At 37.7% G+C, this 21,163-nt stretch overlaps 1 protein-coding gene and 1 pseudogene across 1 annotated transcript in view; one reads left to right on the forward strand and one right to left on the reverse strand.

Moving 5' to 3' along the window:
• Positions 1-21,163, forward strand: part of UBE2R2 (ubiquitin conjugating enzyme E2 R2) — a 71,027-nt gene that overhangs the window by 28,880 nt on the left and 20,984 nt on the right. The window lies entirely within an intron of this gene.
• Positions 18,831-19,424, reverse strand: LOC142460170 (geminin pseudogene; annotated as a pseudogene).

Below are 21,163 nucleotides of genomic sequence, written 5' to 3' on the forward strand. Positions count from 1 at the left end.
TAATGCTGTTTTATTTTACTATATAACATTATCCAGAAACCCACTGATGTTGAGGCATTTCCAATTCATAGTGACCCGACAGCAGTGGTTCTCAACCTGTGGGTCACAACCCCCTTGGGGGGGGGGGTCGAACGACCCTTTCACAGGGGTCACCCAATTCATAACAGTAACAAAATTACAGTTATGAAGTAGCAACAAAAATAATTTTATGGTTGGGGGGTCACATGAGGGAACTATATGAAAGGGTTGCAGCATTAGGAAGATTGAGAACCATTGCCCTATAGGATAGTACAACTGCTTCATAGAGTGTCTAAAGCTGTAAATCTTCACAGAGGATGCCTGGTGGTATAGTGGACAAATTAGCTACTCTGCAGGATAAAGATGAAACTTTCTGATCCTATGAAAAATTTACACACAGTCTTTGAAATCCAAAGGGGCAGTTCTGCTCTGTCCTATAAGGTCACCATGAGTCGAAGAGACTTGATGGCAGTGAACTTTTTGAGTTTGAAAATTTTAGCAAAAGTAGACTGCTTCATTTTTGTCCCATGGAGCATCTGGTAAACAGGATCCATTGACAACCAGCTAGCAGCCCAGTGCTTAACCCAGTGTGCCACTAGGACTTCCTTTTTAAAAAGTTTTATTAACACTTTATCCACATAGCATACAATTCAATAATTCAGTCATATCAAGAAAAGTTGTACAAATATCACCAGTCAATTCTAGAACACGCTCTTCTTCCTTGTTCTCATTATCATAGAATTTTTTTTCTAATTGTGCCAAAAATATATACAACAGAACATTATCCAAGTTCACAAATTTTACATATATAATTAAGTACCATTGAGTATAATCTTCGTGTTGTATGACTTATTGATATCCTTTTCCAAATTATTCCATCCCCATTAACATTAACTCAATGCCCATGAGTAACAACTCTTTCTCCTTCACCCATGGTAACCATTGGTCGTTTGGTTTCTTTTTTTTTCAAGTAGTTTCCTTGATAATAACATACACTTCCTTGATTAAATTGCTTTTAAACTATTGATACATCAAGTCTCAAAGGTCATATTCCAGAATAGTCAAAGTATTTATAAAGTTTTCAGTGGGTTAAAAAAATCTCAGACACAAAATTAGAGAGGTAGGGTTATCTCTGGCTGACAAAATTACAGGGTTCTAGCTGACTGACCATAATAAGACCTGGCCTTAGCTGCAGTTGGGTGCCTCCTGGTAACAGTTGTCCAGTGAAGTGTGAGTGTGATAGGTAGGTTTATTATGCAAACCTGGCCAATGAAACACATGTGGGGAGATAAATGGCCCGGCGAGCATTGCCTTTCTGGTCTCTTGCTCTTTGATGATGGGACCAGTGTGCAGCTGGCTGCCTTAGCTGGTTCTCTGCCTCAACTTGCGAGTTACACTACCTGTGGGACACCTAAACTGTAGTTTGAGGTTCCTTCAAGACCTGTTTTGCCACACTACTGGAGTATGCATCGCTTGGAGTATACACCGAGAGCAGGAAACTCTCAGGCCCTGTCATCTGGCTGACTGTTGGTGACCTGCCTTGCTGTTTGCTGCCTGTGGCCGATTGCCTGAATTGCTCTATGAGGACTCAGCTGTTTGCTTCCTTGACTTGAACCTTGCAGCCCTCAAGACTTAAAGGGCTGCCAGTGTATTGTTTCACGGAAGTGGGTGGCACTGAGTCATTTGTAGTGCTCTACAGATTAATTAGGTGTTTATTTCTTATGCTGTATCTATCTATCTATCTATCTATCTATCTATCTATCTATCTATCTATCTATCTATCTATCTATCTAAACTCATAAGTGTTCTGGTTTTGTTTCTCTAGAGAACCCTGTTGAACATAGGGAGTGAGTGAGTGGGTAGATGTCAAACAACCTACTATGAAACCAGACGGACTGCTCATAGGCAATTCCAACTTAGAGTACAGGGTAGAACTGGCCCAAGGCTTTCTATCAGAATTTGTTCTTTTTCCCCAAACAAGCCTCATCTGACTTTACCTTTTCCATTTTAATTCTATTATGTATTATTACCATTAGTGAATTCCTCAAAAATTTAAATTTATAATGTTTTGAGAAGGATGATGGCAACAAGTGTACAAATGTGCTTGACACAATGGATGTATGTATGGATTGTGATAAGAGCTGTATGAGCCTCTAATAAAATGATTTAAAAATTTAAAAATTTATTTGTTCACAATATTTGAATCTCATTTGTACAGAGTAAAGTTAATCAAATCCATATGTATATGGCCTATTATTGTGAAAGGTGTACATGTCACCTCTGTTTTGTTACTTACTTTTACCCCAGTCCACTTAACATTTCTTCCTCTTTCTTAGGCAACTATTCTAATGTGTATCTTTCTGGTATTTTATGTACATACATTAAATTTTTTTGATATTTTATTAATTTTCTTAATGTTACCTAACTAAGCAGTATATTCTTAAGATCCTGTTAATGTTTTGCGTACATCTAATCTATTGCATATAGCTGCTGCGTGGTATTATATAGTGTACCTACACCTTCTCAGTGGTGACCACCCAGGGTGGTGCCATCTCTCCATTAGCCTCTCTCTCCAGATCCATCACTTTTATGTTTAACAATTGATAAACATTTTGTTTCAACTCCTCCTTTAAAAATCCCTCACTTATCCCACTTCCTCTCTGTTTCCATTCCTCCTCCTTTCTTAGTCCTATGTACTTTGTCCTTGGGTAAATACTACCCTTTTCATATGAAAGTGGTTGATTATTCTAACAAAGCTGTTCTCAACCTGTGGGTCATGACCCCTTTGGAGGTCAAACGACCCTTTCACAGGGGTTGCTTGATTCTTAACAGTAGCAAAATTACAGTTATGAAGTAGCAACAAAAATAATTTTATGGTTGGGGGGGGTCACCAAACATGAGGAACTGTATTAAAGGGTTGAGGAAGGCATTAGGAAGGTTGGGAACCACTGTTCTAACACAAGAGTAAGTTCCCTTCCAGATCTTAAGTGTGACTAAGGTCCATGTTGACTCATGGCTTCCACCAGTCTCTCTCTGGCCAGCATGCTTGATCTCTTTTATGATTTTGAGTTTCGTGTCATCTTCCCCTTGCCCCATGCAGAACCTTCTACTGTGATTCTATTCAGAGCATTTGATAATAGTAGTAGCCGGGTTATCATTTAGTTCTTCTGCTTTTAGGGTTGTGGGGACTGATGTTTGTGGCTCATCAGCCCATTGGATTGTTTCCATTGATCTTTCAGCTTTCATCATTCTTATTTCTTTTAGACTGATGTTTAAGGAGCCCTGGTGGCATAGTAGTTATGAGTTTGGTTGCAATCAGTAAGGTCAGCAGTTTGAAACCACTAACAGCTTCGAGGGAGAAAGACAGGGCTTTCTACTCCTGTAAAGAGTTACAGTCTCAGAAACTCTCAGGGACAGTGCTGTTCTGCTCTATACAGTTGCTTTGATTCAGAATAGACTCAATGGCAGTGAGTTTGAGTTTGGCACAGGACCCTATGTGATTCCTTTCAGATCAGTCGATAGTGGTAGCTGGGTACCATGTAGTTCTCCAGGTCTTGGTTAAGGAGGCTGATGTTTGCATGGCTCATGAGCCCATTGGACTAACTGTTTTCGTCTATCTTTCAACTTTCCTCATTCTTTTCCCCTCGTCTGATGACGAGTACTTGCACGAATGGGCTTCTTGTACGCATGAGTCTTGGGTTTTCATCATTCTTTCCTCAGACAGAGACCAATAGTTAAGCCTTGATGGCTACTCAAATGTGCTTACCAAAGGAGAATCTAAAACACTGTGCTGGTCGCCCTGTTATGCCAATTGACCTTGGTATATCCTCACACTGTGGTCCTGAGACCACAAGCTCAGTGCCTCATTTCAACAAGGTGTTTGATTATTTATGTCTGTAAAACTTTTCCTTCATATGTGCCACCCTACTCATTGATATATTTGCTGCAATGGTAATACCCAATGTACAAAGTAGTGTGTAGGACAGACTCTTAGCACTTCTTTTCTTAGTACTTCTTTACATCTTTATTTAGAAATAAGATTCTCTCTCCCCTCCCCTCCCGAATAGTTGACGATATGTCACATATGGCTTATGTGACACTGTGAGCCTTGGGTCTTTGTTTTCCAGAATTATTTTGGATCCAGTAAGATGCAACGTTTTAAAAATGTAGGTTTTAATGTCCAGTGTACGATCTTTGTCTGATAGATATTTTTAAATGTAATTAAAATAGTAAGGCATTTTTTTTCCAAGTAATTTTGTAAAAGTTATTTTGATTGAGACTGAAACTTTCTGACAGAGCAAATAAACTCCCCTGGTGTGACTTCTTTTTCTCCTGGCGTCTTAGCCTTTGGTACAAGTTGCATTTTATCACTTTCTTTTTTTCTTTTGATTCCTAGGATGTTTCTCTAACATTTCCAATCATTAGTTAGGCTGCAGGTGGCAGATAGCTTTTTGGGAGCGTGCAGGTCCAGCACATTGTGATAGTGGTATGGTGTGCATTTGTCAGGCTTTGCCATTTGTTGGTACAGTAACATGATCGTCAATGCCTTTTGTAAATGATTCTTTGTCACACTTGTTCACTCCTGAATCCATGTATGTTTGATATCAGAATTTTCCCAGGTCCATTGTTATATAACATCATATTTTCATTTTTGGCTTGTTGGTTATGTCTGCCACTTGCTTTTTTTCCCCTTGAGGTGACAACAGAACCTATGAGTTAACTCACTGTTAAGATTTACCATTTAATTAAATAATGAGATTACATGATATGAGATAGTCCTTTGCTTTAGTGAAGAGCTCTTTTCTAGATCTCAAAAATTGAAGTATCAGTTTTGATTTGCAAAAAAGGATGACAAATATTTTCAGTCTATTGTCTCTCTGTAACGGTCACCGAAGGTATCATTTGTTCATGTCTCTTATTTGGTTAATAAAACTTAATGCTTGTAATTTGGGATGATAAACAGAGTCAAAACTTAGATTTGTTCCTTCTTTTGATATAGTCTAAACCAGGCGTCCTCAAACTACTGCCCACAGACCACATGTGGCCTGCCGATGCCATTTATCCGGCCCGCCGGGTGTTTTTGCCCCGTTATTTTTACTTCAAAATATGATACGTGCAGTGTGCATAAGAATTTGTTCATAGTTTATTTTAAACAACAGTGAACTGGCCCCCTTTTTAAAAAGTTTAAGAACCCCTGGTCTAGACCAGTGATTCTCAACCTTCCTAATGCCACGACCCTTTAATACAGTTCCGCATGTGATGGTGACCCCAACCATAAAATTATTTTTGTTGCTACTTCGTCACTGTAATTTTGCTACTGTTATGAATTAGGCGACCCCTGTGAAAGGGTCGCTAGACCCCCAGGTTGAGAACCGCTGGTCTAGACCAAGAGTTGGCGAACTGGCTGCAGAGCCATCTAGGGCTTTTTCGGTATGTACATGTAGTAATGATAATTTCATTTGTTTGCAAAAATATAATTATGGTTCTCAAATAATTTTTGAGAATGACAAGATTGGTGGTTCTTCTGCCTCAACAGTTTGCCAATCCCTGCTCTAGACTAGGTTTTCAAACTTAATTTGGCCTATCACCCCCTTTCTGGGGCGGGGAAATTACTTAGTGCCCCTTGACAGTTAGAACATTGCACTAGAACCCATAAATTAGGGTTATCTGCTTTTTTAGCCTCAATTCCTATGGTTCCAGTCACCTTCAAGATTTTTGTTGCTTCATATCCTGGTTCTTAAAATGGAATATGTTGTGTTATTTTAGCCCCCTTCAGAGCTGTAAAGCAGTTATCTTATTAGAGTATTCTTTCTTAAATAGCACTTTAATTATTTTAGCTCTTTGTTCAAGAATCTGTAGTGTCTTTCCCTGGCAACTATTATTCAGGAATCCCCCCACCCCACCCCCAAAAGGCCAAATTACTATTTAGTTCATTTTCTTGCGACTGATGCTTGATTCTTGGATGCTGATTATACTTATAGTCCACTTGTCTGTCAATTTCTTTGTACTTTGGTAGCTTGCATGTTATGCAACTGATATTTCAAGATCATCCCTGGTGAACAGGTTTTAGCAGGTTTTAGCAGAGCTTCCAGTCTAAGAACAGACTAGGAAGGCAGAAAGACTTGGTAGTGTCCCACTTCTGAATGATTAGCTACTGGAAACCTTAATGAATAGCAGTGGAACATTAGTCAGACATAGTGCCAGGAAATGAGCTCCTTAGGTTGGAAGGCACTAAAAAAAAATACAACCTTGAAAGAATTGCTGCCTCAAAATAGGCCTTAGATCTTAATGACATCAATGAAGCAAAGTTCTTGGGACCTTAATTCCTGGTGTAGAACATCTCAAAATAAGAAGAAACGGCTACAAACATCTATTAATACTAAGGTGGAATGTATGAAGCATGTACCTAGGAAAATTAGAAGTCTTCAAAAATGAAGTGGTTCGCATAAAGATTGATAATCCTAGCCATTAAAATCACTCAGAACTCAATGAAGTCAATTCTGGCTTACAGTGTCCTTATAAGGACAGGGCAGAGGTGTTCCCATGGGTTTTCTGATGCTGTTCTTCTTTACCAGAGTAGAAAGCCTCATTATCTTTCTCTTGTTCTAGGCATTAGTCTGCTAAAATGGACTGGTATTGGCTATTCCGAATCAGACATATTGTTTACAATGTCAGGAATGATAGGAATGGCATTGCCTTTATCATTAAAAAACAAAACACTTAGAGAAGTGATGCCAGGGGCTTAAGTGGAGAGCAAATGTTTTCAGAGTGATGAAGGCAATGAATGTACAAATGTGCTTTACACAATTGATATATGTATGGATTGTGATAAAATGATTAAAACAAAAAACACCTCAAAATCTATCTTGAAGTATAATACTATTTTTGATAGGATAATATCCAGATATGCCTACAAGGAAGACCAATTAACACAATGACTATTCAAGTTTACACATCAATAACGAGTCAATAATGAACAAATTGAAGAATTACCAGATGCTTCTGCCTGAAATTGATCAAAAATGTAATTAAATGCATTGGTAATTAATGATGATTGGAACGAGAACATTGGAAACCGAGAAAGAATCAGTCATTGGAAAATGCAGTCTTGGTGATTAAAAACAAAACTGGAGATCACTTGATAGAATTTTGCAAGATATAGGACTTATTGCAAATATCATCTTGAACAACATAAACAGTGACTTTGCACGTGAATGAAATGGAATGGACAGGAGGACGGAGATATACTGCGTTGTTGTCAATCTCAAGAAAACATTTGACACATTGCACACCAGTGACTAAGGATCAGATGATTTGTGGAATGTCATCAAAAGCAACATCTATGAAGAAAGCACTGGCTTGAAGACAAACAAGTGGCCATTTAGCTGAGAAGCAACAAAGTCCACATGGAAGAAACACACCAACCTGTGTGATCGTGAGGTGTTGATAGGATCAGATATCAGACATCAAAGACCCAGAACAAAAAATCTTGTCAATGTGAATGAGGGGAGTGCAGAGTGGAGACCCTAAGCCCATCTGTAGATAATTGGAAATCAACTTACAGAAGGGGCATACAACTTTCCTCTAGTTCTTCTTTAATGCTTGATCCCCCCACTATCATGTCCTCAGTTCTACCTTACAAATATAGCTAGACCAGAGTACGTACACGGGTACATATTAGAGCTGGAAACACAGGCATCCAGGAGAAATAACCCCCCCAAGACCAGTAATGAGAGTAGCAATACTAGGAGGGTAAGGGGAAAGTGGAAGAATGGGGGAACTGATCTCAATGATCAACATATAACCCCCTCCCTGGAGGACGGACAGTAGAAAACTGGGTGAAGGGACACAGCGGTCAGTGTAAGACATGAAAAAATAATAATTTATACATTATCGAGGGTTCATGAGGAAGGGAGGGGGAAAATGAGCTGATACCAAGGGCTCAAGTATACAGAAAATGTTCAGAAAATGATGGTAACAGATGTGCTTGACACAATGTATGTGTGAACCCCCAATAAAATGATTAGAAACAAAATTGTACTACTTTGTGATGGGGGGTGGGGGGAAGACAGGAAAGACAAAGACCCAAGTGGATGTCAGAAACAACTCAGAATTTATTCTTGAACAGAGCAGCTAAAGCAAATGGAAGAACTCCTGAAGTAAAAGCTGAAAAGAAAATGTCAGGACAGTTCAAGAAGATAAAGTAAGTCATTATAATAAAATATACAAAGACCTGGAGTTAGAAAATAAAAAGGCAAGAACACTCTCAGGCTGAAAGGACTGAAGAAAGAACTTCAAGTTTCCAGTTCAATTTTTTTTTCTTTTAACAGTTTATTGGCATACAATTCACATGTCATGCGATTTAATCAATCCTATTAAGAGTTGTACAATCATTAAAATCCATTTCAGCACATTTTTTGTGGGTGGGGGTGTTTTTTGAATAGTTTATTAGGCGCTCATGCAACTCTTATCACAATCCATATATACATCAATTGTGTAAAGTACATATGGACATTCATTGACCTCATCATTCTCAAAACATTTGCTTTCCATTTAAGCCCCTGGCACAAGCGCCTCATTTTTCCTCTCCTCCCCGCTCCTCTCTCCCTCACGAACCCTTGATAATTTATAAATTATTACTTTGTCATATCTTGCCCTGTCCGACGTCTCCCTTCACCCACTTTTCTGTTGTCTGTCCCCCAGGGAGGAGGTCACATGTAGATCCTTGTAATTGGTTTCCCCTTTCCAACCCACCTTCCCTCTGCCCTTCCAATATCGCTGCTCACACCATTGGTCTTGAAGGTATCATCCGCCTTGGATTCCCTGCGTTTCCAGTTCCTATCTGCACCAGTGTACATCCTTTGGTCTAGCTAGACTTGCAAGGTAGAATTGGGATGATGATGGGGGGGTGGGGGTGGGGAGGAAGTATTTAGGAACTAAAGGGAAGTTGTATTTTTCATCATTGCTACATCGCACCCTGACTGGCTCATCTCCTCCAGTTCAATATTGAAGGATTCTATGGCCAAAATGCTACACTTCAAAAGAAGGTGGAAAGAACACACTTAGTGTATTAGAAAGGATTATTGACCGTTCAGATCATTTAAGAGCTAGCATGATCGAGAACTGATGGTATTGATGGAAGAAGTCCCAAGCTTCACTGAAGACATTGGGGAAAACATGGCTCTAGGAACTGATGGAATACCAGTGTTTCAAGGAAATGATACAGCATGGAAGTGCTCACTCATCTATGCCAAGAAATTTGGAAGCGCTACTAACTGTAAGAGATCCCTATTTGTACCCATTCCAAAGAAAAAGTGCAGAAGTTACTGAACAGGCTCAGAATTTTACATGTTAGGTAAAATTTTGTTGATAATTCAAATATAGTGTTGCAGCAGAACATCCATAGAGAGGTGCCAGACATTCCAAGTTGGATTCAGAGGAAGAAGTAGAATGAGTGGTGTCATTGCTGATGTCAGAGGCATCTTGGCTGAAGGCAGAGAATACTTGTTTATTTGTTGGTATCTACTTGTGTTTCATAGACTATGCAAAAGCCTTAGAATGTGCAGATCATAACAAACTCTGGATAATGATACAAAGAATTGGCATCCCAAAACACTTTATTGTGCTCCTCTGGAACCTGTACATAGATTAAGAGACACACTCATTTAGACAGAACAAGGGGATACTTCCTGGTTTAAAATCAGGAAAGTTATGCTTCTGGGTGGTATATCCTTTCACCAAACTTTTCATTCACATTGCTGAGCAAATAATCTGATAAACTATATGAGGAAGGATGTGGTGTCATCATTGGAGGCAGGCTCATTAATGACCTGGGCTATGCAGATACAGTGTCACTTGCTGGAAGCCAAGAGAACTTGAAGTACTTAATAGTGAAGATCAGACTAGAGCCTTCAGTATGGATTACAAGTCAATATAAAGAAAAAATTTAGGCCAATAGACAACAGCCCGATGAATGGAGAAAAGATTGAAGTTGTCACAGATTTTAGTTTGATCTACAATCAGTACACACACGAGCAGCAGTTAAGAAACCAGTGGATGCATTGCACTGGGCAAATTTGCACAGGATCAGTTTAAAATGTTAAGGAGGAAGATGTCACTTGAGGACCGAGGTACACCTAATCCAAGCTACAATATTTTCAATCATTTCATATGCATGTGGAAGCTGGACAATGAAGATGACCAGAGAAGAAATTTTGCATTTGAATTACGGTATTGGCAAGGAATGTTGAAAGTACTGTGAACTGCCAAAAGAATGAACAAATCTGCCTGCGTGCTTCTTAGAAGCATGTTTGTCTAGACTTCATTTCACATACTTTGGACCTGTTATCCAGAGATCAATCATGTTTGGTAAAGGGGGAAGTGAGAAAAAAAGAAGACCCTCCACAAGATGGGTCCATACAGTGGCTGCAGCACTAGGCTCAAACGTATCAATTATGATAATGGCACAGGAATTGGCAGTGCTTCGTTCTCATGTATGTAGAGTCACATGAGTGAGAGCTAACTAGAGTGCACCTGATAACTACCCTCATGCCATTTCTTAATGGAATTCAAAGAAAAAATTAAAATTCGCTTTATTGGGGGCTCTTACACTTCACAATCCATCCATTGTGTCAAGCACATTTGTACATATGTTGCCATTATCATTTCTAAAACATTTTCTTTCTACTTGAGCCCTTGATATCAGCTCCTCATTTTCCCACATCCCTCACCCTCCCTCGCTCATGAACCCTTGATAATTTATTAATGGTGATGACAGTGAGGACAGCATCTATGATGACCTCACACCAGCTAAAGCTCTGCATTAGGATACGGATGATGATGAGGAATCCAGTTTTGAAGGATTTTAACTCTTTACACTTTAGCTTGGTTGCTGATTGAGCTCAGAATAGTACTCTTAAGGTATCATTGTTGATACCTTATTGTTTTTGTTGAACCTATTTTCCACTTACTGTGCTGGTTTACTAATGTTAAATGATTTGTTATCCTTTATGTTTTTTATTTAAAATAAATATTTGATAAATTTACCCCACTGATGTCTCAAATTTTAGTAATTTTATTTTCATTTGTTTTGATTATTGAAACTCACCAATAGCTTCTGCATTTTCCACCCTAGGCTTATACTTGAGTCAATCAATTTTTCTGGTTTCCCAGGTAATAATTAGGTACCTCGGCTTATTCTTTGAGCATATATGGTACTTTGTATATATAAGCTTATAATGCTAAAGATGCTGCATTAATAAGGGCAGAACAACTTCCTCTCCTAGCCCTGACTGCTTGTTTTCATGTGGTGACACCACAAACTTTTTGCTTATAACCAGGATAAGGTATCCTTTAAAAAAATTTTGGGAGCTCTTATAGATATAATACCAAGCAGTATTGTACAATTGCTACCACAGTCAGTTTCAAAACAGTTTATTTCTTCTTGAACTCCTTGATTTCAGCTCCCTTTGATATCCACCCCCTCCATCGAAGTTTTATTTTTTGTCCAAATCTTATACCCTCCGAGAAATCCATTTATATACAATTCTGTTGTTTGCTCCATTCAAGAGGGTGATACAACCATCGGTGCTATGAGCTCCTTGCCATCCCCACCCCTCCAATTCCTTTTGGGAACGGTAACTTCTGTTACTGTTTCTGAAGGGTTATCTATCTTGGCTTTCATGTATCGAATGATCATAATTATACAAAGGAACATATCGAAGTCTAACATGATTAATGAGATAAAACAAAAACAACAAGGGGAGGAAATATTAAAGAACTATAGGATAGTTATGTGCTTCATCAGTGCTATATTGCATCCTGGATTTATTATCCCTTCCATGTGGCCCTTCTCAGAGGGATTGTCCAATTAACTTGCAGGTGGGTTTTGAGTCTCCCCTACATCCTGACCCCTTCACATCGATTTGGTTGCTTGGTTTTGAACTTCTGTTACCTTTTTCAGTTGTCAACACCTCATGATCAGACAGGCTGCTGGTGAGTTTTGTTGCTTCCCTGCTAGATGGCTGCTTGTTTGACTACAAGCCATAAGACCCCAGACACTTATCTTTTAATAGCTAGGCACCACCAGCTTTCTTCGTCACATATCCTATGCCCCATTTTATCTTCCGTGATTGTGTCAGGAAGGTGAGTATTATACCATGCCACGTCATTAGAACAAACCATTCTTGTAGTGGGGTAAGATTTAAGTAGAGGCCAAAAGTCATCTGCTTCCTTGTCACATTTGCATTTATAAACATATATATTCAAATAATTATATATTTATTTACTTCTATATGCATACCTATTTATTTTGTTTTCTTCTTTCCTTTTTTTCTACTCCAGCCCCACTATCATGTTTACCTATTGTTCACCTCTCAGTAATTCCTTTCAGAAAGAATTCTATTGATCAGACAAGACCAGAAAAGCTACATATATCTTCCTCACCACAAGATAAAGTATCTTATATGAGCTGTTGAGTCCATTGTACTTAGGTTAGCTGTGATATACTATTCATAGGTTACTGTAACACATAATCATATAGTAGAAATACCCTGAGAGATAAAAATGTCATATAATCCTATTGTTGACAAGTAAAACTATTTTTAAAATTTTAATTGAATATCAGGGTTGTGCTTTTATTTTTATTTTTTAAAGCATTTTATTGGGGCTCGTACAACTCTTATAACAATCCATACATCCATCCATTGTGTCAAACACATTTGTACATTTGCTTTCTACTTAAGCCCTTGGTATCAGCTAATAAACCTATTTTTTAAAATCATTTTACTGTGGTAAGTATGCACAACAAAATATTTGCCAAATCAGCCTTTTACATGCATAATTCAGTGATGTTCATCATATTGTAAAACATCACCATTTCCAAGTTATTCCATCATCATTAACATGGCCCAACTAGTTATGGCTAAATAGCATTTTACAAACTCTCTCTCTCACACACACAAACACACACACACACACTGCATTTTTTAATCCATTTATGAACATTTAGTTTGTTTCCCCCTTTTATAAAAAGTGCTGCAATGTACAAGTTTCTGTGTTCCTTCTGCTTCTGATTATTTTGGGTATATATCTAGGGCTAGGATGGTTGAGTCATAAGGTGGTTCTATTTTTAACTTTTTGAAATGCTGCCCAACTTTTCTACAACACCATTTTGCATTCCCATTAAACCTATGTCTCTTTCTTTAACCTATTTTTAAAGTTTCGAAATATTTTCTTTCTCTTTGATGTATCAAGATCAAAGTAATACATGTAAATTGTTTGAAGGTGTAGTAATCTTACAGCATTGTTAATGACAAACTCTGCCCCATTCCCTCCTTGTCCCTGAACCATTCTCCGCAAAGGGTTCAGGAATAGAACCTTTGGTATTTGCTCTTACATTTCTAAGCATTCATAGCGTTTTCTTATTTTGTTGCTGTGTTAATAACTAGTGAATTTGTGAGGATGGAAGATGAATTCTCTTATTACTTAACACTTCATCGCACACTTATTAGCCTGGTCCCATCCTTCTAATCGTTACAATTTGAGCTTTGATTTTGTGTTTATTATGCTAAGATATGTTTCATTTGAGCCATATTGTGTGCTATTATTACCCCCCCCCCATGTGCAGTGGTATTTTTTTTGCTAGAGTTCATGATTTACATATTTTTAGTGTACTTACCAGTAATTTTTTCTAGAACTCTGCCAAAGTTTAAATCTTTTCTCAAAATGTGTAAACATAACCTTTTCATTGAAATACATAGAGTTAAAATTTTAATAAAAATATATGCATATATAAAAGTACATAAGTGGGGCTTCACAAAGTTTCTGGGAAAAATTCCATTGTCTTTCAATTGTATTTGTTTATACTCAAGTACCACACTGTTTTGATTTTTTTAAGGTATTTTTATTGTTATATACTTAAATCATATTAAGAGTTGTGATATATCTAAGTATATTTATATATAATAATATGGAAATAGATCTGTATACATATATTTATGTTAACTATTAAGATACCAGACAGACATTGGGCCTCTACTCAAGTACGCCCTTAATGCAAGAACACTTTGTTCTAATAACCCGGCATTCTGTGATGCTCACCCAACATCATTGCTGAAGACAAACTGAGTGCATAAGCAAATGTGGTGAAGAAATCTGATAGTGCCCAGCTGTCAAAAGATACAGCGTCTGGGGTCTTTAGGGCTTGACGATAAATAAGCAAGCATCTAGCTAAGAAGCAACCAAGCCCATATGGAAGAAGTGCACCAGCCTGTGTGATCATGAGGTGTCAGTGGGATCAGCTATCAGAAACCAAAGACCCAGAACAAAAAATATCGATATGAATGAGGGGGAGCACAAAGTGGAGACACAAAGCCCATCTGTAGACAATTGGACATCACCTTACAGAAGAGTCACAAGGAAGAGACAAAACACACAGATGAAACATACAACTTTCCTCTAGTTCCTCAATGTGTTCCATTCCCCCACCCATCTTGATATCAGTTCTACCTTACAAATCCGGCTAGACCAGAGCATGTACAAGGGTACAGATAAGAGCTGGAAACACAGGAAATGCAGGACAGATAAACCCCTTAGGACCAGTAATGAGAGTAGCTATCAAATATATCAAAGGCTCATGAGAGAGGGTGGGGAAGGTGGGGAAATGAGATGATACTAAGGGCTCAGGTTGAAAGAAAATGTTTTGAGAATGATGGCAACATTTTGTACAAATGTGCTTGGCACAATGGATGGATGTATGGATTGTGATATGAGTTGTATGAGCCCCCAATAAAATAACTTTTTTTAAAAGTGCATTCATCACCACAATTTCAGAACTCAATTTCTTGTATTCATGTTTTGATTGTTCTAAGTGTTTAAATTAGGGTATGTTATGATTTTATTTTTTGTTCTGTTATTGCCATTTGTGAATGTTGGCCTTCCTAGACCATTGTCTTTTTTTTTGGTTTCCCCCCTAATTTTGTTTTTGTTCTATCTTCTTAAGTATCTGAGGTTCCCTCTTTTGTTGGTATTTGGGTGTTCTGGTTATTATTATTATTATTATTTGCCTCCCATTTCTCATTCAAGAATTCTAATTCAAGAATATATCTCACCTTGCTGAGAATATTAATTCTATTTTTTGAGATTTTTCTTGCTATTTTTGTACTCCTGTTCTCTGCTACAAGGTGCTTTTTTGTTTTGTTTTCTTTACACCCTTTAGGCATTCCTCAATTGTCAAGAGATCATATCCACTCATATTTTAAGACTAAAGTGCCAAGTGGATTGAAAACTCAGCACTATGCAAGGGCAAAAATTGTGCCATTGCTGTATGGTGATCTGGCTGGACATTTCCCCATCTATTAAATCTTTGAAGTTTGCCTGTGAAAGCTACTCAGTTTGCCTGGGTAGAATCTTTTTTTTTTTTTTTACCTAGCATGTGTAGGCCGGTTGCTAGCGTTCTTAGAGCCAAATGGAAACAGGAAATGTAGCATCTTAACTATTCAGTAATTAGATTTTCCCTGTTCGCAGTTCGGCTCACCCATATTCAACTCTGCTTTGGTGATCCTGAGTTCAGTGTTTCATTTAGTCGGGACAGGATGGTCTTCTGCTAGTGTAGTGGCCTAGTTAGTCATGGATCAGCATGAGGGAGGGAGGGGCAGAGGATTCTAGTGATCAGGCTGCTCTTTATTTGGATTGTTGACCAGTCCTATTTTCAGCCATACTTGTGCTTAGGTACCTATTATTTCTAGTTTTCCTGTGGTTCAGAGGAGGAAATAAACCTATCCCTTGCCTTCCTAGCCATGAGTGTTTTAAGTTTTCTCTGTTTGGCTAAGCTAGTTTTACCACTCATCCTGATTTTCAGCTTCCATAATTTTGTGTCGTCTTATATGGTCTTTGAAGTTTTGATTATCTAAAGAATAAAATTCCTTTTATCAGTATTTGTATTGAGTATACATGTTTCCCCTTCAAGGTCTGAAATTTCCATTCTCAGTTCAGTAAGATCATCAAAAATTTCCTGTTAGCTATATTTCACTTTTAGGATAATTATATTTTTATATTATAGCAATTCTAAATTAAGACTTTTAAATTAGTATTTTTCATAAATTTTCTTTAAAGTCTGTAGTTATTTATTTGATTTTCACTAGAATTCACTTAGTCTTCTATACTGTTAATGATATATGTTATATAATGTTAAAAGTTTATACTGAAAGCAGATATTTGCAACTTTTAGGGGAATAAGAAAATATGTTTTGATTACTTTTGCTGATGTCATATTGGAGACATATAGCAGATGTGAGCTGATGATACAGCAGAAAAATACTGCCGTGAGGGGAGTATCCTCATTTCACACTTAACTCTAGGCTCTAGTCCAAATGCACTGGTAAACATGGCACATTTTTCATCATCTACACTATATTGCCAACTACAGTTGTTTTTAGAGCAGAGAATCTTTACTTACTAGTGTAGAGAAATAATTGGGAAAAATTTCAGAACTCAAAATTAAGTAATTTTCAATGATAGCTGAAATGCCATATGCAGAAAGCAGCAGGGAGCAGTTGTTTTAACACTGCACATTAGGGCATAAAGCTTTTGTTCCAAACCGACATATATTATTTACAGATACCAGTGACTTTTTTAAAATGACTTTTTGGTTAAACTTAAAAAAAAATCATTTTATTGGGGGCTTGTACAACTCATCACAATCCACCCATCCATCCATGTGTCAAGCACATTTGTACATTTGTTGCCATCATCATTCTCAAAATATTTGCTTTCTTTTTGAGCGCTTGGTATCAGCTCCTCATTTTCCTCCCCTCTCTCCCTTGGTTCAACTTTTGAGAAGAATAGGGAACCAGTGAAAATTACTGTGAACGTATATTAAGTTAAAGGAAACTGGGGAGAACTTTTAAGTATGAGAAAGTGTGGACAGAAAGGAAGACCATTAGGACACAGTGGACTTTGAGAAGCTAAGGGAATGAAGAGATTCCAGAAGATAAAATTATGAACTTCAAAAATGTTTCTTGGTAGTAAAAAATGAGAGGCTTAATTAGAAAATAATTTCCCCCCAATTAATAGGTGACAAGATTTTGAGCGATAGTGTTTGAACCTTGGGCTGCTAGTGGTGTAAACTCCAGTTGCTCTGCAGTATACAGGTCTTAAAGCAGGCTCTTCCCATAAAGATTTGCCGTCTTACTCTGAGTCAGAATCAACTCGGTGGCACTGGACTTGGTTTTGGTTTGAGTATCTACCTGGACGCTTAATAAAATTTTGAGTGAACTGGTGAATAGTGAGAGAATGAATTTTTTTGTTTGCTTTTATACAGTTAAAGTTTTAAGAAGTGATTACTTTTTTAAAAAATCTACTACCTTGCCCAAAATGTTGGACTGAAGTCTTTATTTGCTGTTTTACTATTTCTTCAGCATTTAGAAAGCAACACTAATTTCTTAATGACTCCTTAGGAGCCTTAATGGCATAGTGGATTTAAGTGCTCAGTCCTGGGGACAAGATGAGACTGCCTGCTCCCATAAGGATTTCAGCCTCAGAAACCCACAAGAGCAGTTCACTCTGTCCTATAGGACTGCTTAGTCAGGATTGATTTGATGTCAGTGAGTGAATTGTACTTGGAAGTATCCAAAGTACTTTATTTTTTTTTGAGTCCCAGTGAATAGTTGGGATTTTCTTGACAGGGGTGAGAGAGAGAGAGAGGGAGAAGGAAAAGGAGAGAGTGTGTGTGTGAGAGAGAAAGAGAAGAAAAAAGAAAAGATCTGCCTTCGGTTTTTGGGTTTCAAGTTACAGTGTTTAATATGGTCTAGAAACTGAACTCCCTGTAATTAAAATGTCTTCTCCCACATTGTGCAATTTATATATAAGATATATTAATTGTGAAATGCAGATATTTTAAGCCTTATTGTTTGCCGAGAGATGGTTCTAGAAAGGAAGCAGTTATGAATGCATATGTTATTAAAAGTATAAGGAATATGTGCAACTACTTTAAGGTTTCAAAGTTAATCAGCTAGAGATTTACTTACCTATGGTGTTTGTTCATTCATGAATGCTTAACTCTGGAATCCAAACAAAAAGAGTATGTATTGAAAGACAACAGGATAAGACTTCTAGATTTCTATATTTTTCCTAATTAAATGCCTTTCATAGTAGATTTTTATTCTCTTTAATTTTGTTGATTATAATAAGTTTAAAGATTAAAATCAAGTTCAGTATTTTAACAATGATCATAAGTGATATTTTAGCGTAACTTGTACTGAGGGCAGTGAGTTTGATGGTTTTGTTTTAGTTTGAGTAGCACTGTGAACAACTCTGATAAATATTGGGAAAAGCCATTTGGGGTAATTCTGACTGATAGGTTCTCCTAAGAATTGACTAAACAGCAGTGGGTTTGACTTGATTTTGTATAATGCTTGAAAGGCGGTTTTACTGTGTATAAGGATTTTTGTTTTACAGGGCTTCCCCTCCCCCCCCCCAACATTTTGAGTACCATATATACTTACTGTATAAGCCGAGTTTTTTCAGCACATTTTAATGCAGTTTTTGTGGTAAATTTAGGTGCTTCGGCTGATATTTGGGTCGGCTTATACTCTGGCATATAGGCATGTTATTCTTCTGTCTTCTCACATGATTTTGTTTGCTTTATGGAGGATCTTTTGTATGTAGTGGTTTTTTTTTTTAGCAGATTAAAGTTTATCGTGTACAGAAGTCATGCCAAACAATTGAGAAATCACTATTTACATAAAACGGAATAAAAATACATAGTACTGTATTTGTATTTTAATACACTAGGGTCTCAGGATTCAATTTAGTCAATCTGATTGGGAATTTCTTTGGTCAATTTCTGAGTCTTCCTCTTCGGAATCTTCACCAGTTTCCTCTTTAGACTCAAATGCCTGACTGTCCGATGATTCAGTTATCCAGAGGTCATCTCTCAGTCTCTCTCTCCTCTGCCATATACTGTACGTGTTCTGCTACTTCTGCTAGTGCTTTATTCTCTTTAAGATGTGTAATCTCACTGTCCTTGTCTTCAATTTCCTTATGAAGTTTCTCATTTTCCTTAAGTGTATCATAGAGAACAACCTGCCTTTATTTTTCTACTAGTTCTTTCCAATATTGAGAAGATACAGTTTCTTTAATCATAAGATCAAATGCTTCTTAGGTGACTCCTCCAAGGTTTTTATTTTCACAATGTTCAAGGACAATAACATGTCCAGACCTGGAAGTTTTAGTTGGTAACTGGCCATTTCCATGTTTCCTTTTGAATACCTTTGGCCAACTCACATTCTCTCCCAACAAGAGACCCATCTGCTGAAGGTTGAATCATCATCAGAGCTCTTCTTGGGATAGGGACTATTCTTTATATACCCTTGGAGTTCTTACTTTTGCTTCATACTGGGATTCATTATACAGCTGGTGAAGGACAAAGTCTAGTAAACTTGCAGGGTGGAAGGGTTGGAGTGACTGAATTGTCTCAGAGAATGCAGGCAACTGCTGCAGCTGTGCTCTCACGAAGCCGAAAGCCAACTTAGGTTCCACCTAAAAGCCACTGAAGTGGTTAATGTGCGGTGCCCGAGATTTTCCTTAGGCTTGATTGTTTCTTGTCTGTAGCTTTTGAAAAGTTTGATTATGATGTTACGAGGCATATGCCTCTTAGGTTGTTTTGAGCTTTTTAAATGTAATCCCAAATCAAACCCACTGCTACTGAGTCAGTGGCCACTACTGGAAGGTTTCTAAGACGGTCGCTGGACTGCAGAGACTATTGGCCTTGCAGTTAGCAGCCCCGTGCTTCTACCACTGCACCCCAGGGCTCTCGATGCATAGGTTAATGCTTTTGATGAAATTGGCAAGACCGTGGCTAATTTCTAAATATTCTTTTTACCCCCGTACACATTGATGTGCTTGATGTTTTCTCACAAGGCTCTCCAGGTTTTGTTTTTCTTACCCACATTGGATAATCTTAATAGGCCTGTCGTCAGGATCGCTGATTAGTTCTCTCATTTCAAGTCTGTAGTTGCTATGCTCCTTGAATGAGTCTGTATAAGTTATAACTTAGAACGTCAGGATTTCTATTTGATTCTTTTTAAGTTTAACTTTATTGATATTATCTGTGAGGGGTGTCAAAATTTTGTGGAAATTTAAAATTATCTTTTAATTTAATATTTCATAAGCATTTTGAAGCCCTTATGTTTGGCAATACATTTTCCTCATTTTTGCTTTAGTACTTTATGATTTCCTTTCATTCCATGCCATACTTAAATTTTTAAAAAGTCATTTTATTGGGGCTCGTATAACTCTTATCACAACCCATACATCCATCTATTGCATCAAGCACATTTGTATATATGTTGCCATCATCATTTTCAAAACATTCTCTTTGTACTTGAGCCATTAACACACTCTTACAATTAGTATCTGTGATTCAATAGAGACAGTTTCTCTTTACACATGTTTGGTCTATACTTATAATTTCTTGATAATCTTGTTAAAATGAGTGTTTAAAATAATAAAATGTGGAAATGAGATTCTGCTCCTACCCCCAGGCTTTTGTTGTTGCTATTGTAATTGTTACTGTCACTTATTTAATGGCTCTTCGTAATTCTGTAAGTCTTTTTTGTGTGTGATCACTGAAGACTTCACTTATATGTTAACGGTCAGCTAATTATTGGTCAGACAACCATAAGTCTCCTGGGCTTTGCTGAGAGGATCTGTGTGCAAGCTGGGGTGTTACTTATACCACTCAGACACTTAACCTCCGCGGTGGTAATCCCGAGTGTGGCTGGGGTAAAGATTAACTGTCAGAAGCAGTAACTCCGAGCCACACTCGGGATGACACTGCAGAGAAGTCTCTTAATTGCTCCCCGGTCCATGCGGTGTCCTCCGCTGTGATTCAAAACTGCAAGTCTAAAAGACACACACACACACACACGCACACACACACACACACACACACACACTGTAACCTGTGAGGATTACACTGTATCAAAGCAAATCACCTCAGTTTTGTCCCTAGATCAGTCTCCAGTGCCTTGCCTGCCCTTTTACTGTCATTTGGAAAATTTTTTGTTCATGGTATCAAAATGTGTCACTTCAGCACAAAAGGAGTTTTAGACCAGAAAAATGACAGCGACAGTGACTTAGAATT

Source organism: Tenrec ecaudatus, chromosome 10 (assembly GCF_050624435.1).
Source record: "Tenrec ecaudatus isolate mTenEca1 chromosome 10, mTenEca1.hap1, whole genome shotgun sequence".
NCBI lineage: Eukaryota > Metazoa > Chordata > Mammalia > Afrosoricida > Tenrecidae > Tenrec > Tenrec ecaudatus.